At 45.1% G+C, this 13,840-nt stretch overlaps 1 protein-coding gene across 12 annotated transcripts in view; it reads right to left on the bottom strand.

Annotated features, from left to right (window-relative positions):
• N4BP2 (NEDD4 binding protein 2) overlaps positions 1–13,627 on the bottom strand; it is a 78,694-nt gene extending 65,067 nt beyond the window's left edge. For 3 of the 12 annotated variants that reach the window (XM_074275294.1, XM_074275289.1, XM_074275288.1), the window contains exon 1: positions 12,092–13,626. The gene's annotated coding sequence lies outside the window, so the exon portion shown is untranslated. Of the gene's footprint in view, positions 1–4,278; positions 4,460–4,750; positions 4,882–12,091 lie in introns of those variants that run through there. The other 9 variants (XM_074275283.1, XM_074275292.1, XM_074275284.1 and 6 more) reach the window with 8 other exon arrangements.
• Between the last annotated feature and the right edge of the window lie 213 nt (positions 13,628–13,840).

Here is a 13,840-nt window from a genome sequence, read left to right as displayed (position 1 = left end):
ATAGTGAAGACAAAGTAGCAGAAAAAGAGTAAAGAAGGCACTAAAAATTAGGTAGTTTTTAGATCACTTGTAAATATTAGCTACTGGTACCCTGTATCTGAGAAGCTTATCCAATGACCAACAAATAGACATAACACTGGAATAATTCAAGCATATCAATCTTGTCATTCTCACTAAAATGAAACCATAACTACCAAGGAAAAAGTGCTAAATAGAAGAATGTCTCACAGGTACTCTGAGCACAGTTAAGTAAAACAGTTGGCAGTTTGGGTTTTATCAAATACCCAAAGCCAGTGAATGGTTGTCTTGTATTGTGGCGCTCAAAAATATGATAGTTCACAGGTACTCTTCTTGGACAATGATTGCATCTTATGTACAAAATAAAAAATAAGAACTTAATAAGTCTCTCCAAATTAAATTAACATATATTTCAACACTCAATATGTTCAACATGAAGAGAAATAGGTGAGTGAGAAATATTTTAGAAAACCTGGTTGAGGAGAGAACAAAGACATGTAGACTGCACAAAAACTTCATAGCTCTGAATCATGAATATTATTTTAATCATAAATATTTTTAAATAAATTTTACTATATTTTAACAAATAGGAAGACTCATTATTTTTCCCCCCTGAGGCTGGGGTTAAGTGACTTGCCCAGGGTCACCCAGCTAGGAAGTGTTAAGTGTCTGAGACCAGATTTGAACTCAGGTCCTCCTGAATTCAGGGCTGGTGCTCTATCCACTGCGCCACCTAGCTGCCCCAGGAAGACTCATTATTAATAAGTAGGAGTCATTCCTCAAGCAGTTGCTAATATAAAGACTACAGACTTGTTAGGGCAAAGTTCAAAATTACTAAAAAGCTAAAATAATGCAAAATACAAAGTATGCAATTTAGATGACTTAATTTTGATCTATTCAAATAAGTTACCACCAATGAAAAAAATGGACCAACACAACAGAAAAGACATTAACATGAATTATAATTTCATATTGAAATCGAATTCATGTAAATCAATTGCCATGAGACCAAAAGAAATTCCTTTATCAGTCATACCTTTAATGAGTCCAAACCTCTCTAAAAACAAAAGATTTCAGGGACAATTAGATGGCTCAGTAGATAGAACACAGGGGAATCAATATAACCTCAGATACTTAAAACATTTACTAGCTGTGTGGCACTGGGCAATATAGTTAACCTCACTGCCTCCCCCAAAAAAGAAAGAAAAAACCCAGTAACATCTATATGTCCTCCATAATGATTTTTAAGATGGCAGTCAAAGGCAACACTGTTTAAAATACTGGCATCCATGGGTAGATTTCAGGGAGGCCCACAAACATGGATGGGGGAAAAAAAATTACATTTATTGTTTTTCTTTGTATTCATATGCAGTTTGTTGTACATTTAAAAACACGGTGAAAGAGAACTATAAGATTCACCAGGTCCATGACATAGGAAAAAAATACTTAAGAACCTTTGCTTTAGAATATAAATTCCACTAATAAAAGATGGTGGAAAATCATGAGCACCATCACCTAATAAAACAGAAAGGAGTAAAAAGTGAAAACCAATTGAAAGAAAACTTGTAACATGATCCAACTAAACAAAACCTCTCCATCCATATTTAGAAAAACAAAAATGACAGCAAAAGAAAAATGGAAGCAATGTGCAAAGATTCGAAGAACTAGTCTTACCATAACAAAGAGAATACCAATCGTGGACCATACTCACTATGCACAGTCCCAGTGGCCATAGAAGTAGAAATGGGATCTAATTAAGAACTAACTAATCAGAATAAAGACTGGAAAAGCAGACTAAATCAAGTGTATACAGATGAGATTTGTGGGGCTGACAGAATCCCATTTAAGGAATTACTTAAGGAACACAAGTATCCCTAGAAGAGGAAAGCAAGGGGATATTAAATCTTAATGAGCATATTTAAGCATATTAAATTTTCATGAGTTACACACACACACACACACACACACACACACACACACACAGCCAGGAGGCCTCGAACAGGGCCCAGGCCCGCCACTCTGGTTCTGTCCTGGACCTCTCTCAGGACCGCATCCCATAGACTTAACCATCACTCACAGCCAGATAAGATCCAGCCCTACATACTCAGGACCTCTTCCAAACTCCAGTCCCAGCAGGATGCTGGCCTTTCCCGATCACTCCACCTTCCTGCCACCGCACCCCTGATTGGCGCCTCTCACTCCACTCCAGTGTACAAAAAGCTGCCAACTCCGTCCACCTCGGACTGGACCTCCGCGGGCCCAACTCCATCCACCTCGGACTGGATGTACCTCAACCAACCCAACTCCGTCCACCTCGGACTGGATGGACCTCCGCCCGCCCAACTCCATCCACCTCGGACTGGACCTCGGCGGGCCCAACTCCATCCACCTCGGACTGGACCTCGGCGGGCCCAACTCCATCCACCTCGGACTGGATGGACCTCCGCCCGCCCAACTCCATCCACCTCGGACTGGACCTCAGCCAGCCCAACTCCGTCCACCTCGGACTGGATGGACCTCCGCCCGCCCAACTCCATCCACCTCGGACTGGACCTCGGCGGGCCCAACTCCGTCCTCCTCGGACTGGATGGACCTCCGCCCGCCCAACTCCATCCACCTCGGACTGGACCTCGGTGGGCCCAACTCCGTCCTCCTCGGACTGGATGGACCTCCGCCCGCCCAACTCCATCCACCTCGGACTGGACCTCAGCCGACCCAACCCCGTCCACTTCGGACTGGACCTCGGCGGGCCCAACTCTGTCCACCTCGAACTGGACCTCAGCCGACCCAACCCCGTCCACTTCGGACTGGACCTCGGCCAACCCAACCGCATCCACTCCACTTGCTGCCGGAGCCCCCAGCTGGCCCGACGTCGCTGCGGCCATTCCCCTCTCAGGAAGCCTTTCCTAAACCCAGCTCCTAGGGGGCATCTACGTCCCCAACATTGCGCACAGAGTCTGCAGGAGCACGTCGATTCCTAGACCACACACGCGTGAGAAATGCCCAGGATGGAAGATACCAAAACGCTGGCTGCGGAAAGAGCCTCTCCCAGCCGCCGAGCCCCGCCAAAGTCCTCCAAAGAGAGAACGAGACGCCACCTTCGATCTAGAAAGTCAGGCCGGCAAAACTCAGCCGGTAGCCCCGGAGAAGGTCCCTACTGGCGGCAAGATGCCCTCCCAAAGCCCGGGCATATCTCAGCGGAAAGCCGGGAGAGGATCCCAACACGCGCCATCAGCCCCCTAGGACGCCCTTCCAAAGCCCCGGATTTCAGTGGAAAGCCCTACTCTAGTTCAGATGCCCTCAGTCCCTTAGGACACCCCCTCGGAACAGCAGGGTCCGCGCTCCGGAGGCTGCGGCTCGCTAGTGACGTCACACGGGCGCCCCAAAGTCGGCCCATTCCCACCTGAATGGTGGGAAGGTGGGCGAGGAGAGTGAGCGGGTCAGAGGACAGTCAGCTCTTCCGCCCCGCTTCGGGCGCAGAGGGTCATACGCCAGGACTGCCGGCCACCCTCCAGGACACGGCTCCTCTGGGGTCTCCACCTTCTTCCCGAAGCGGGCTCATTCTGGCCAACCCACCCCACAAAACGTAGTCCCATTTTCCGACACAAAAAGCAGCACTGCCATTTCTTTTAAAGTTCCATCAAAAGTTTTTGGATGCGGAGGGTCAAGGCCAAGGACAGGCAGCGTCCCCAGTGGCTTTGCCCGGGGGGGTCAGAGGGCACGACTCGAACCAGGGGCTCTGGGGCCGGCTCGGGACTTGCCAAGGGGGAAGGCGGAGGCCCGGAGCCAAGTCCCCAGCACGAGCCCCCAGCCTGGGGGAGGAAGCTCCAGGCTCATGCGCCTCCGGAGAGGCTCCGGGGCACACTCTGCACCCACCGAAGCCAGACCCAAATAAGTGAGCCTAAGCCTGCCACTGAGGGAGGAGCCCGCGGCAGGGGCCTCGGGACTCCGAGGAGGACGGGGACGGGAGGGGGGGACCAGGGCAAGGGGAGAGTCAACCGGGGGTAGCCCGCCAGAGCCTCGCGGGCCGCCAGGCCCGAACAAAGTTTGTGTGGGGAGGGGGGAAATTCGGGAGAGGGGCTTCAGGGAGGGCGCGAGGGGGGCCGGAACCCAGGAGGAACCCCCGGCCCCGCGGGCCGCAGCGGAAAGGGGGGGCAAGGGCCGGGGGCGGGGCCGGCTCCAGCTCGGGGGAGACCCGGAGGCGAGGGGGCTCCGGAGCCCCGGCTCCCGGGAAGGACGAGGCCCAGAGCGGGCGCTCACCGCATTCGCTGGCTGCGACCCTCCGACGCCGGGCGGCCGTCTTTACCTGGTCCTCAGGCGGGAGGACGCCGCATCGAGCGCCCGCGACACTCCGGCCGGTCAGGTGGGCGGAGAAAAGGGGGTGCCCGGGCCGCCGCCGCCTTCGCCGCGTCCGCCGCCTCCGCCGACTTCCCTGGAGCCGCCGCGCTGGGGCCAGAGGCGAGAGCAGAGAGGCGCGAGCGACTGGCGGGCGAGGGAGGGAGCGAGCGCGCGCTGCGCGGAGACACACTGCCGCCCGCAGGCGGCTGGAGGAAGTGCAGTCAAGTCGCGGCCGCGCGGGGAGAGCTGAAGAAGCCTGCGGACCCGACCCATCCAGGCACACCGCCGGCTCTTCCCCCCCCAGCCCCGCCCCCTGCCGGCGCGCGCCGCCCTCTCCAGCCCGCGGCCCAGCCGACAGAGCGCAACCCCGCGAGCGCGGCCTCTGCGCGCCCACCTTCTCTCTCCCCCTGGCTCCCTGCCCTGGAACCGCTTAACGGAAAATTCACATCTTCACAGGCACCACGGTGGGGAGACTTTCGTGTGGGCTTCTTTCCTCGAGCTCCTCCCCTCTTTGTTTTCTTAAATTAATCCCCCTCCTCTTCGGTGTGCTTTGCACTTGTGGGACTTGGTGTCCGCGAGATCAAAACGCGACCAGCACCTCCCCCTCCCAAGGAACCCCCAAGGACGCTGAGACTAGCGGGGGGAGGGGGAGGGAGACGGACCTCAGGGGTCTTTCTCCTTATCTGACTCTCCCATCCCATAAATAACTCTCTAGGAGTGTGAAAAGGGAGCGTGAAAGGGCTGGACTGGTGCCCTTCGATAAGGGGGGGTGCAAACGAACCCACAATTTTAACTCGATTTGTTCACAGAATTGCAAGGTCGACGTAGCACTTGCTAGTTTATAAACGTACTGAGCATGCGCAGCTGCTAGAGCGACCTAGCAACAGCTAGTTAATAAACCAGGCCTAGTGAGCATGCGCAATCGTGTCTGTTGCAAGAGCGACCTAGCAACAGCTAGTTAATGAACCGGACCTATTGAGCATGCCCAGATGTGTCTGTGTCTGTATTGCGAGAGACCCAGCAACTGCTAGTTAAAGAACCAGACTTACTGAGCATGCTCTCATGTATCTGTTGCCAGTTGAACAAAACCTACTGAGCATGCCCAAGTATGTGTTGCAAGTGACCTAGCAACAGCTAATGAACCAAACATACTGAGCATGCCCAGATGTGTCTGTGTGTTGCTAGTTGAACACCTATTGAACATGTCCGTGTATGTGTAGCAACTGACCTAGCAACTGCTAGTTAATGAACCAGACTTACTGAGCATGCCCAGATGTACCTGTGGCTAGTTAATGAACAAACCCTTCTGAGCATGCCAGCTTGTGTGTGCGTGTACCAAGTGACCTAGCAACTGCTAGTTAATGAACCAAACTCACTGAGCATGCCCAGATATATCCGTAGCTAGTTAATGAACAAACCCTACTGAGCATGCTTGCTTGTGTTACACGAGTGACCTAGCAACTGCTAGTTAACGAACCAAACCTACTAAGCATGCCCAGATGTGTGTGGCTCTAGTTTGATGTGTTACACACTATGCCCAAGTGTGTGTGTGTTGTTTTTTTTTTTTGTTTTCTATACGGATTCTAAGTCTCCATGTTTTGTGGCTTCTGCGCCCGGTGCAATGTCGCCCTGAAAGCACAAAGACGGGAAAGGGAGGAGGAGCAGGAAGGTGGAGAAAGTTTGGTCCCCTCACAGGCTGCTGTATCCCCAAACAGGGGAGGGCACCCCTAGGGTCTCACCACAGGCCCGTTGGATGGCAGAAATGCATTCCTGAATAAATGTAGTGTCTTGTAGGACTTAGAAGCGCTGCACTTGAATCCCCCCATCCCCAGCCCCCCATTTTAAAGGACTAGGCTACAGGTGCTTACAAATCTTTCACAGATCACATGTTCTGTATTGGCTGTTTCATTTTTTTCTAAATCCTGCTTCCACCTTTTTTCATTCTTCTGTTTTTAACTTGCTAAAAAGGACCTTTCAAGCTGCATTTGTTTGTTTGTTTCTCTTTTCTTGCTTAATTATTATTAGGACTGTTATTGTATTCATTTCATGTCCAGTATTTTGTAAAGAAATTACACAATCTCTCAAAAAAGTTCCCCAAGATGATAGCTTATTGGTATTCTGGTGGCAGATGTAACAGACTTGATAGAAATGTGGAGAAAATATAGATGTAAAGCAATGACTACAATTACAAAAGCAAAATTTTTATTAAATCCAACCACAACATCAGAATGTTAACCTAAAAACACTGAGATGGTTTAACTAGCAAAAAATCGCTTTTCAGCGTGAGCAGATTTCTGGATGGGGAAATTGCCAGATGTAATCCTATATTAAGAAATTGCCATGTGTAATGTTCAGCCATAATAAGAAAAAAAATATTTAATAATAATTATAATAAGATTTTCAACCCTAAATTTTTTCCTTCTGCACAAAATCTATGAGATTTTACAAAAGGGATTTAAGCACCGATGACACATTTTGATATAAATAAATATTGTAATTACTGTTTTTATTAACTAGTGGAGAAATAAAGAGATTTTCAGGGTATAAATAGCATGTATCGAGACCATAACAATAGCTCTGCCTCTGCATAGCCAATAAAAGATGACAGTAATATATATGACTTTACTGGAAGAGTTCCAGTAATTATAAAGTTCAAACCAGTTCAAGTGGATTTACATTACTTGTATTCATATGGTTGGTGGTTGTCCTTCATTCTTGAAGAGGACCAAAATGAAATCGTTAGGTTTGAGTTATAGTGAGCCCTACTGTGGCTGATCATTCCAACAAGACCTCGGAATGCTCTGCCGCAGGTTGCACACTAATCGCCTCTATGAACATTTCAGGGGCTTCTCTAAATTTGTGCATCTCACATTTCTTCTGAGCTAATTCAATTCTGCTTCGCTCACAGAGCACAGCCCCTTTCCTGATAAGGGCACACCATGCTGGGAGGTCCTGTGCCAGTGTCTCCCATGTCTTACAATCAATTTGAAAGTTTTAAAGAGAGACCTTGAGAGTGTCCTTGTATCCCCTTTTCTGACCTTGTGAGCACTTGGTCTGTGTGAGTTCTCCATAAAATAATCTTATTGGCAAGAGTACTTTTGGCATGTGGACAATGTGATCAGCCCAACTTAGTTGAGCTCTCTGCAGTACAGTTGGAATGCTTGTCAGTTTAGTTCAAAAAAGGACCTCAGTGTCTGGTATCTTATCCTGCCAGATCTTCAGAACTGTAGGTACCATGAAAATAAAAAGTGGCACATGAACTCTTGGTTATATTTTAATAAATGGCTAAGTATACTAAACATGTACTGAACAAAAGTCATCATAATGCATAACAGTGTTTACCAGCATTAAAAAACAATCCATTGAAAAGTAGAGAAACTGGGACAGCTAGGTGGCAGCTAGGTGGCGCAGTGGATAGAGCGCGCCAGCCCTGAAATCAGGAGGACTCGAGTTCAAATCTGGTCTCAGACACTTAACACTTCTTAGCTGTAAGACCCTGGGCAAGTCACTTAACCCCAGCCTCAGGGGGAAAAAAAAAAAAAAAAAAAGTAGAGAAACTAAACAAGACATACTGCTTACTAATGATGAAGTCCTTGGTAGCTAGGTGAGCATTGACAGGGAGACTCTAATTTTAATGTAAAAAATATAGAAGCCTAGCTATTCCCTGCAAGGACTAATTATAAATACTGGGCTGAATGTTTTACCATATTTGATCTTCACAATAACCTTTAAGGTAGGTTTTTACAAATGAGGAAACTGAGGCAAAGGTTAAATTACTTGCCTAGGTTCACACAGCTAATAAATGGCTGAAGGAGGTTTTGAACTCTGGTGTCCCTGATTCTTGAGCAGGCTGCCCACCTAGCTGCCCATGTTTATGGTGATATTAATTAAAATCTTCCCCACTGGCAAAGCTCTAAATAACAAAATCAAATTTGGAATAATCTGTTTTCAACATTCAACATACCAAATAGGATTCAAATATATTATAAAAAGCTGCTTCCTTCTTCAGAAATTCAATAGGAAAATGTTTTTTTTTTTAAAAGCTATGATATTGGCATTGCACATTTTTCATTAGAAAAAATAAATTGCATAATGTACTTGTTAACTAACTCTTTTATATTTTCAGAGGTAGAAAATATAAGAGAAGACAAGATCATTAATTATCCTTATTTAAATAGCTCAAAGTGGGCTTGTTAAGACACCTTATTTTTACTAGGATATTTTTCAATTGTGCATATTAAATGCTAACTTAACACAGATCTGAGTAATAGCAACACATCTCTTAAGTAATAAAGTAGATACCAACATTTTCTTAGATGAAATCATTTTTGAATAGTAAAAGGCTGTTTTATTTTTATTTAAAGAAATAGCTACTTAAAGAAAAGGCAAAGCCATGCAGGCTTCCAGGTCACACAGGCACTTTCTACCTCCTGCCCAGATAAATGCAATCAAACCAAACTACTATGTCTGGAAAGATCATGTCAAACCACCCACTCTTCTGTTAACTCACCAACATTCCAACCCCTATCTCCTTCCTCCCCATTATGAAAGAAACTCCTTGAGCGCTTGATTGTGTTCCTTTTTGTATCTGAATCCACCCAACTTAGTTCAGGATTTGATGTTTTTCTCACTAACTTATTCCTGGTGAATTGATTGCCTCAATTCACAAAGACTCACTTTCCTGAATTCAGATTTGGCCTCTGATACTTGGGAGCTGTATAATGTTGGGCAAGTCACTTAACTCAGTCTGCCTCACTTTCCAACTCTCTGAAATGAGCTGCATAAGGATAAGGCAGATCACCTCACTATCTTAGCCAACAAAATCCCAAATGGGGTCACAAAGACATGGAAGGACTGAACAACAATGTTCACAATTGGTTTGATCTCTAGTCCAATGTAAACCTCCTACCCAGAAGTGGTCTTTTCATCATCAAAAATGCCAGGACACTAAATACTTAATATCGGACCCTCAGAGCAGCAACAAACACTCTTACTGATGAGCTCCTGGGTCCCTAGTTGGGGTTGGCTGAGAAAGCCTGAAGTACCGGAGGCAAGAAGGGAGGGCACTGGGGGGGGGGGGGGGGGGAGGAAGAGAGAGGAGAAGGGATCAGCTCAGTTTACAATCCCACCCCCTGGGGAAGACTTGGGTAACCCCTCCTTACTATACCAGTCAAAGCCAAGCTATGCCAAAACCCCAGGTTAAATTTACCCCATAAATCAGCTTATGGCTTTCACTTAGGTTAGCCCCTCACTGCAGCCTGCCTCCCGTATCTTTCTTTTCATCCTTTCCCTTATACCTCATAGTGTCTTTCTCCTTATAGCTAACTCTTTTGGAGTGCTAAACTCCTCTGTGGATTTAGCCTGCCAGTTAATGACATTCCCATCTCATGGAGTACTCCCTTTCTTTTGGTTAATTGTGGGTTCCACTTAGGAACTTATCTTTTCCATTGTTAATTGTAAAAACAAAAAACCATTTTCCTTGCTAACTGTATGCTCTCCCAAATTCATTTCATATTTACCACTCCTTGTGTCTATTTTACCTCTTTATTTTATCTCTAACCTCTTCTCATACATTAATGTACCTTTTGGCAAAAGAGAAAGGCCATTGTGAATTTATCATCTGACCAAATCTCACCATTTAGTGTGCTTGTACCAATCCCATAATCTGATATAAATTGCTCACACTCAAGCTTATTATGAAGTACCAGGAATACAAATATAGTCAGAAAGAGTCTCTGACTGGCAAAGCCAGAATTTATGGGGAAAGACTACAGATAAAAGGAAGCTGGAAAGGAGAATATAGCCTGAAGAGGAGGAAAGATGTGGCTGGCCTGGACTTTGATACACAGTACCTGCAATACATAAATTCCAGGGCTGTGGGGAGCTTCTAAGATAAAGATGTCTGGAAAGCTGCCTGTAAATTCTTAGAAATAGGGACTTTGTGTGGCTGCTAGAGTCCTAAATAGAGAACTTCAAACAGTGGTGGCACATTAGTATGAAAGTAGGAAAGAAATGAGGAAAGAAAGGAAAGAAAAAGAAATGTTAGTTCATAACATGCCATATGGAAAATCAAATAACTTTGGTTGTTATGGGCCAGAATTCCTGTACTTAAGGATTTTTACAAGGTGTTAACTCAGTGGAATTGATAAAGACAATGGTTATCTAGTTTAGTATGGTGCTTAACAGTTTTCTAGTTTAGTCCATGTATTTAGTACTTAATATAGTTCCACAAGATTCACACCTATGATAATGGAGAATATAACAGCCAGCAATATGAGATTCATTCCACCTTCAGTCAGGCTCCTGGTGGCTCTCCTGGGGGACTGAGAGACTTGGAGAGAGAGCAGAGAAGACAAGTGGAGGCAGAGACAGATTCCTTCCACCTTTGTGGTGGCCTTCATCTCACAACGCTGTGGTGGCCTGTCCTGCATTTTCTCCACTGAAAGCAACTCCCCTCTGAAGGCCACAAGAAAACTAGCTGAGTACTAGGCAAAGGAGACAATAAAGACTTTTGAACTTTAACTGGCTATTCTCATGGTGATTACTCTGCTGAAAGGAAAGCTACCCAGAGACCTCCGGAAAACCAAGCAGAACTTTACATTTGGTAATATTTATAATATAAAATATAATAATATAAAATGGTAATAATATAATGAAATATAAAAAATGTATAATATAATTAATAATACACACACATATACACATACATACACATCACACACAGACACAGATACACACTATGTCTCAAAATTCTCAGTTTAGTTTTACAATTTGGGATGCTCTATATATTCTGAACATAACAAACAAATTCATAATTAAGACTAAGATAGTTTAGAAAAGTCTAGTAGTGAAAGATAGTGCCTGGGATTTTACTTTTTGACTGTTCAAGAAGGTTCTATAAACACCAAAGTATTTATTATAGCACTTTTTGTGATAGCAAAGAACTAGAAACAAAGTAGATTGAGGAATGGTTAATGAATTGTGGTACATAAATGTAATGGAATTTTAATATACTCTAAGAAACAATAAATATGATTAATATAAAGAAGAATTAAAAGGCTTATGTAAACTATTACAAAGTGAAGTAAACAGAGCCAGGAAAAAAAATATACAAAATAACTACAATAAGGTAAATGAAAAAAACAACAAAAATAACCAAATGAATGATGGGAAATTATAAAGAATAAACTAATCTAATGCCATATAGGAAGGAGTCTCAAAACAGTCAATATGATACTGTTATACAGTACTGTTGTGTCACAGTTTCCTTTTATTGTCCTGTCTCAGTTTCCCTCAATTGTCCTGCCTCAGTTTCCCTAAATTGTCCAGCCTCAGTTTCTTGAATTGTTCTGCCTCAATTCCTCTGGTTTCAACACTCCCCTACCTGTTCATTAGGACTGAGATAATTAGGGCTATAGAGATCTGGCTACTCTGGCATTCCAAAAGAATCATAAAACTCCAGATGTCCTATCTCAGATACCTAATTGGCATTCTCTACCTCTATCTCTCCAGACTTCTTATCTCTAGCTGAATACCTCCTTCACTCCCAACTTATCAGAATTTATGGTCCTACCCCCAACCTGTCAGAATCTAATTGATGGTCCATTCCTGGAAATTTCCCCCCTTACCAGTGTTCAGACTTCACCCATTGCTATTGTCTCCCCTGATCACTTTAAACCATATAAAAATCATTGGAATCACACATGTGTGAAGATCAAGTTAGCACCCTGGATACCTTAGAATCAGCAGGAGTCAGGATAAGCAAAGTCCTTGGTCTTTATTCTCTGTCTTTAGGGGTAGGAGTGAATTGGATGGATGTAGAATCTTCGCAACCACTCCTCTTCATCTCCCTCCCAGAAGTGACCCTGGCTAGTCCTACTCTACCCCCTAGTCCCTCCCACAATTCTCTGTATACACAAAACGATTGGGCCAGCACAGGATAGTGGGAAGGGCCATTTTCCAAGCATATTCTTATGTCCAATCAATAATTAGCCTCAAGTGCTTGATTGTCTGACTTCAGTGCATTAACTCAAGAGTTTCAGCCCTTTACATCTACTGCTTTCTTTTGTTTTAGAACACAGGTGGTCACCCCATCCCTGACTAATCAGGAAAGGAGGTAAAAACACTGAAAAGAAGATGATCATGCCCTCCTTGACGTCTCAGGAAGAGACATGAAAAACACTAAAGGGAAGTTGGGGATTGCTAGCGGGTTTCTGGGCTGAAGACTTAGAAGAAGACTTCTGGGCTTATTAACAGGTATGCACAAACCCACCAGCATGGCAGGTATTACACAAGCATATAGCAATAACACACAGGCTATTAGTGGTGACTCTCCCCACAGTCAGTGCAAGCTCGATGAGGTGTAACAAACATGAATTGTACATGCAAGTAGTGATATAACAAACAATATAAATCAACATAGTGTTATAAAAGTTTCCAGAAGTCCTAGAAGGAGAGTATATGAACAGTCACACATACACCTTCTTCAGCAGTCAGGAGATTGTCCAAAACCAATCTATTGTCCATTGCTTCACCTGTCAGGGAATCCAATGATCCTCGCAAGTTTTTGAAGTCCTGCAACAGTCTTATCATGTCTCAGAGAATCCAATGATTCCTGAAGATTTTCAAGTCCTACAACAATCTTATGTCTCAGAGAATCCAATGATTCCTGAGGATTTTTGATGTCCATGAGTCATACACCATAACTGCCAGGCTCTTTCAGTGGTGAGCACAGTCAGCAATGGAATCACCTGATGTTTCTTGGGTCATCTCTTTTGTTTCAAAGGTCTGCTCCATCTCTCTCCAACAGTCAAGGCAAATATGGCTCGTTGATACCCATCTGATTCCTTTTCCATCTGTAGAGATATAAGCAAACCCTCTCTCCCAAGCAGTTAACCTATCTGGTCCCTCCCATTCACCTTTTTGGGTCTCTCCATGTAACATGCCCTCCTGGAAGTTACAATTACTAGTCTGTCCTAGGCCCAACAGAGTACCCTTGACCACTGACCTTTGCAGTGTCAACTCTACCTGGCTCACCTCCTCTGAGGCCTTCAAAGGTCTCTGGCCACAATCTCTTGAATCTGCTCAAGAACAGCCACGTGTAATCTTAAAAGCCTTTATTATACCTACTCACATAATGCCCTGACTTGATGGTTCCCTAGTGAACAATTGGTCAGAAGACCCACGTGTTCACTACCAAAATCCTTACCTCTTTCAGCTATCCATCTCAGCTTGGCCACCCAGGCTAGGGAGCCAGGTTAAAGAGAGCGACTGCTATCTGCAGTGGGCTTATATAGGGCCTGTGAGGTCACACACACAGCCAATCAGCGAGAGAATCGTCACCCATTACAAAGCTATCTCAGTATGGCCAAGATCCCATCCACAGGGCAGTCCTAATATCTACAGAAATTACTTCCAGGCCACTCAATCTCCTGTTGCGCTGTGGCGCCGCCCATTTAAAGGGCCACAATTCCCTTCTCTTGTT

The sequence above is a fragment of the Sminthopsis crassicaudata genome, chromosome 6, assembly GCF_048593235.1.
Source record: "Sminthopsis crassicaudata isolate SCR6 chromosome 6, ASM4859323v1, whole genome shotgun sequence".
Classification (NCBI taxonomy): domain Eukaryota; kingdom Metazoa; phylum Chordata; class Mammalia; order Dasyuromorphia; family Dasyuridae; genus Sminthopsis; species Sminthopsis crassicaudata.
Note: the sequence above shows the minus strand (reverse complement) of the source record. Positions and strands in the feature narration are given on the sequence as shown.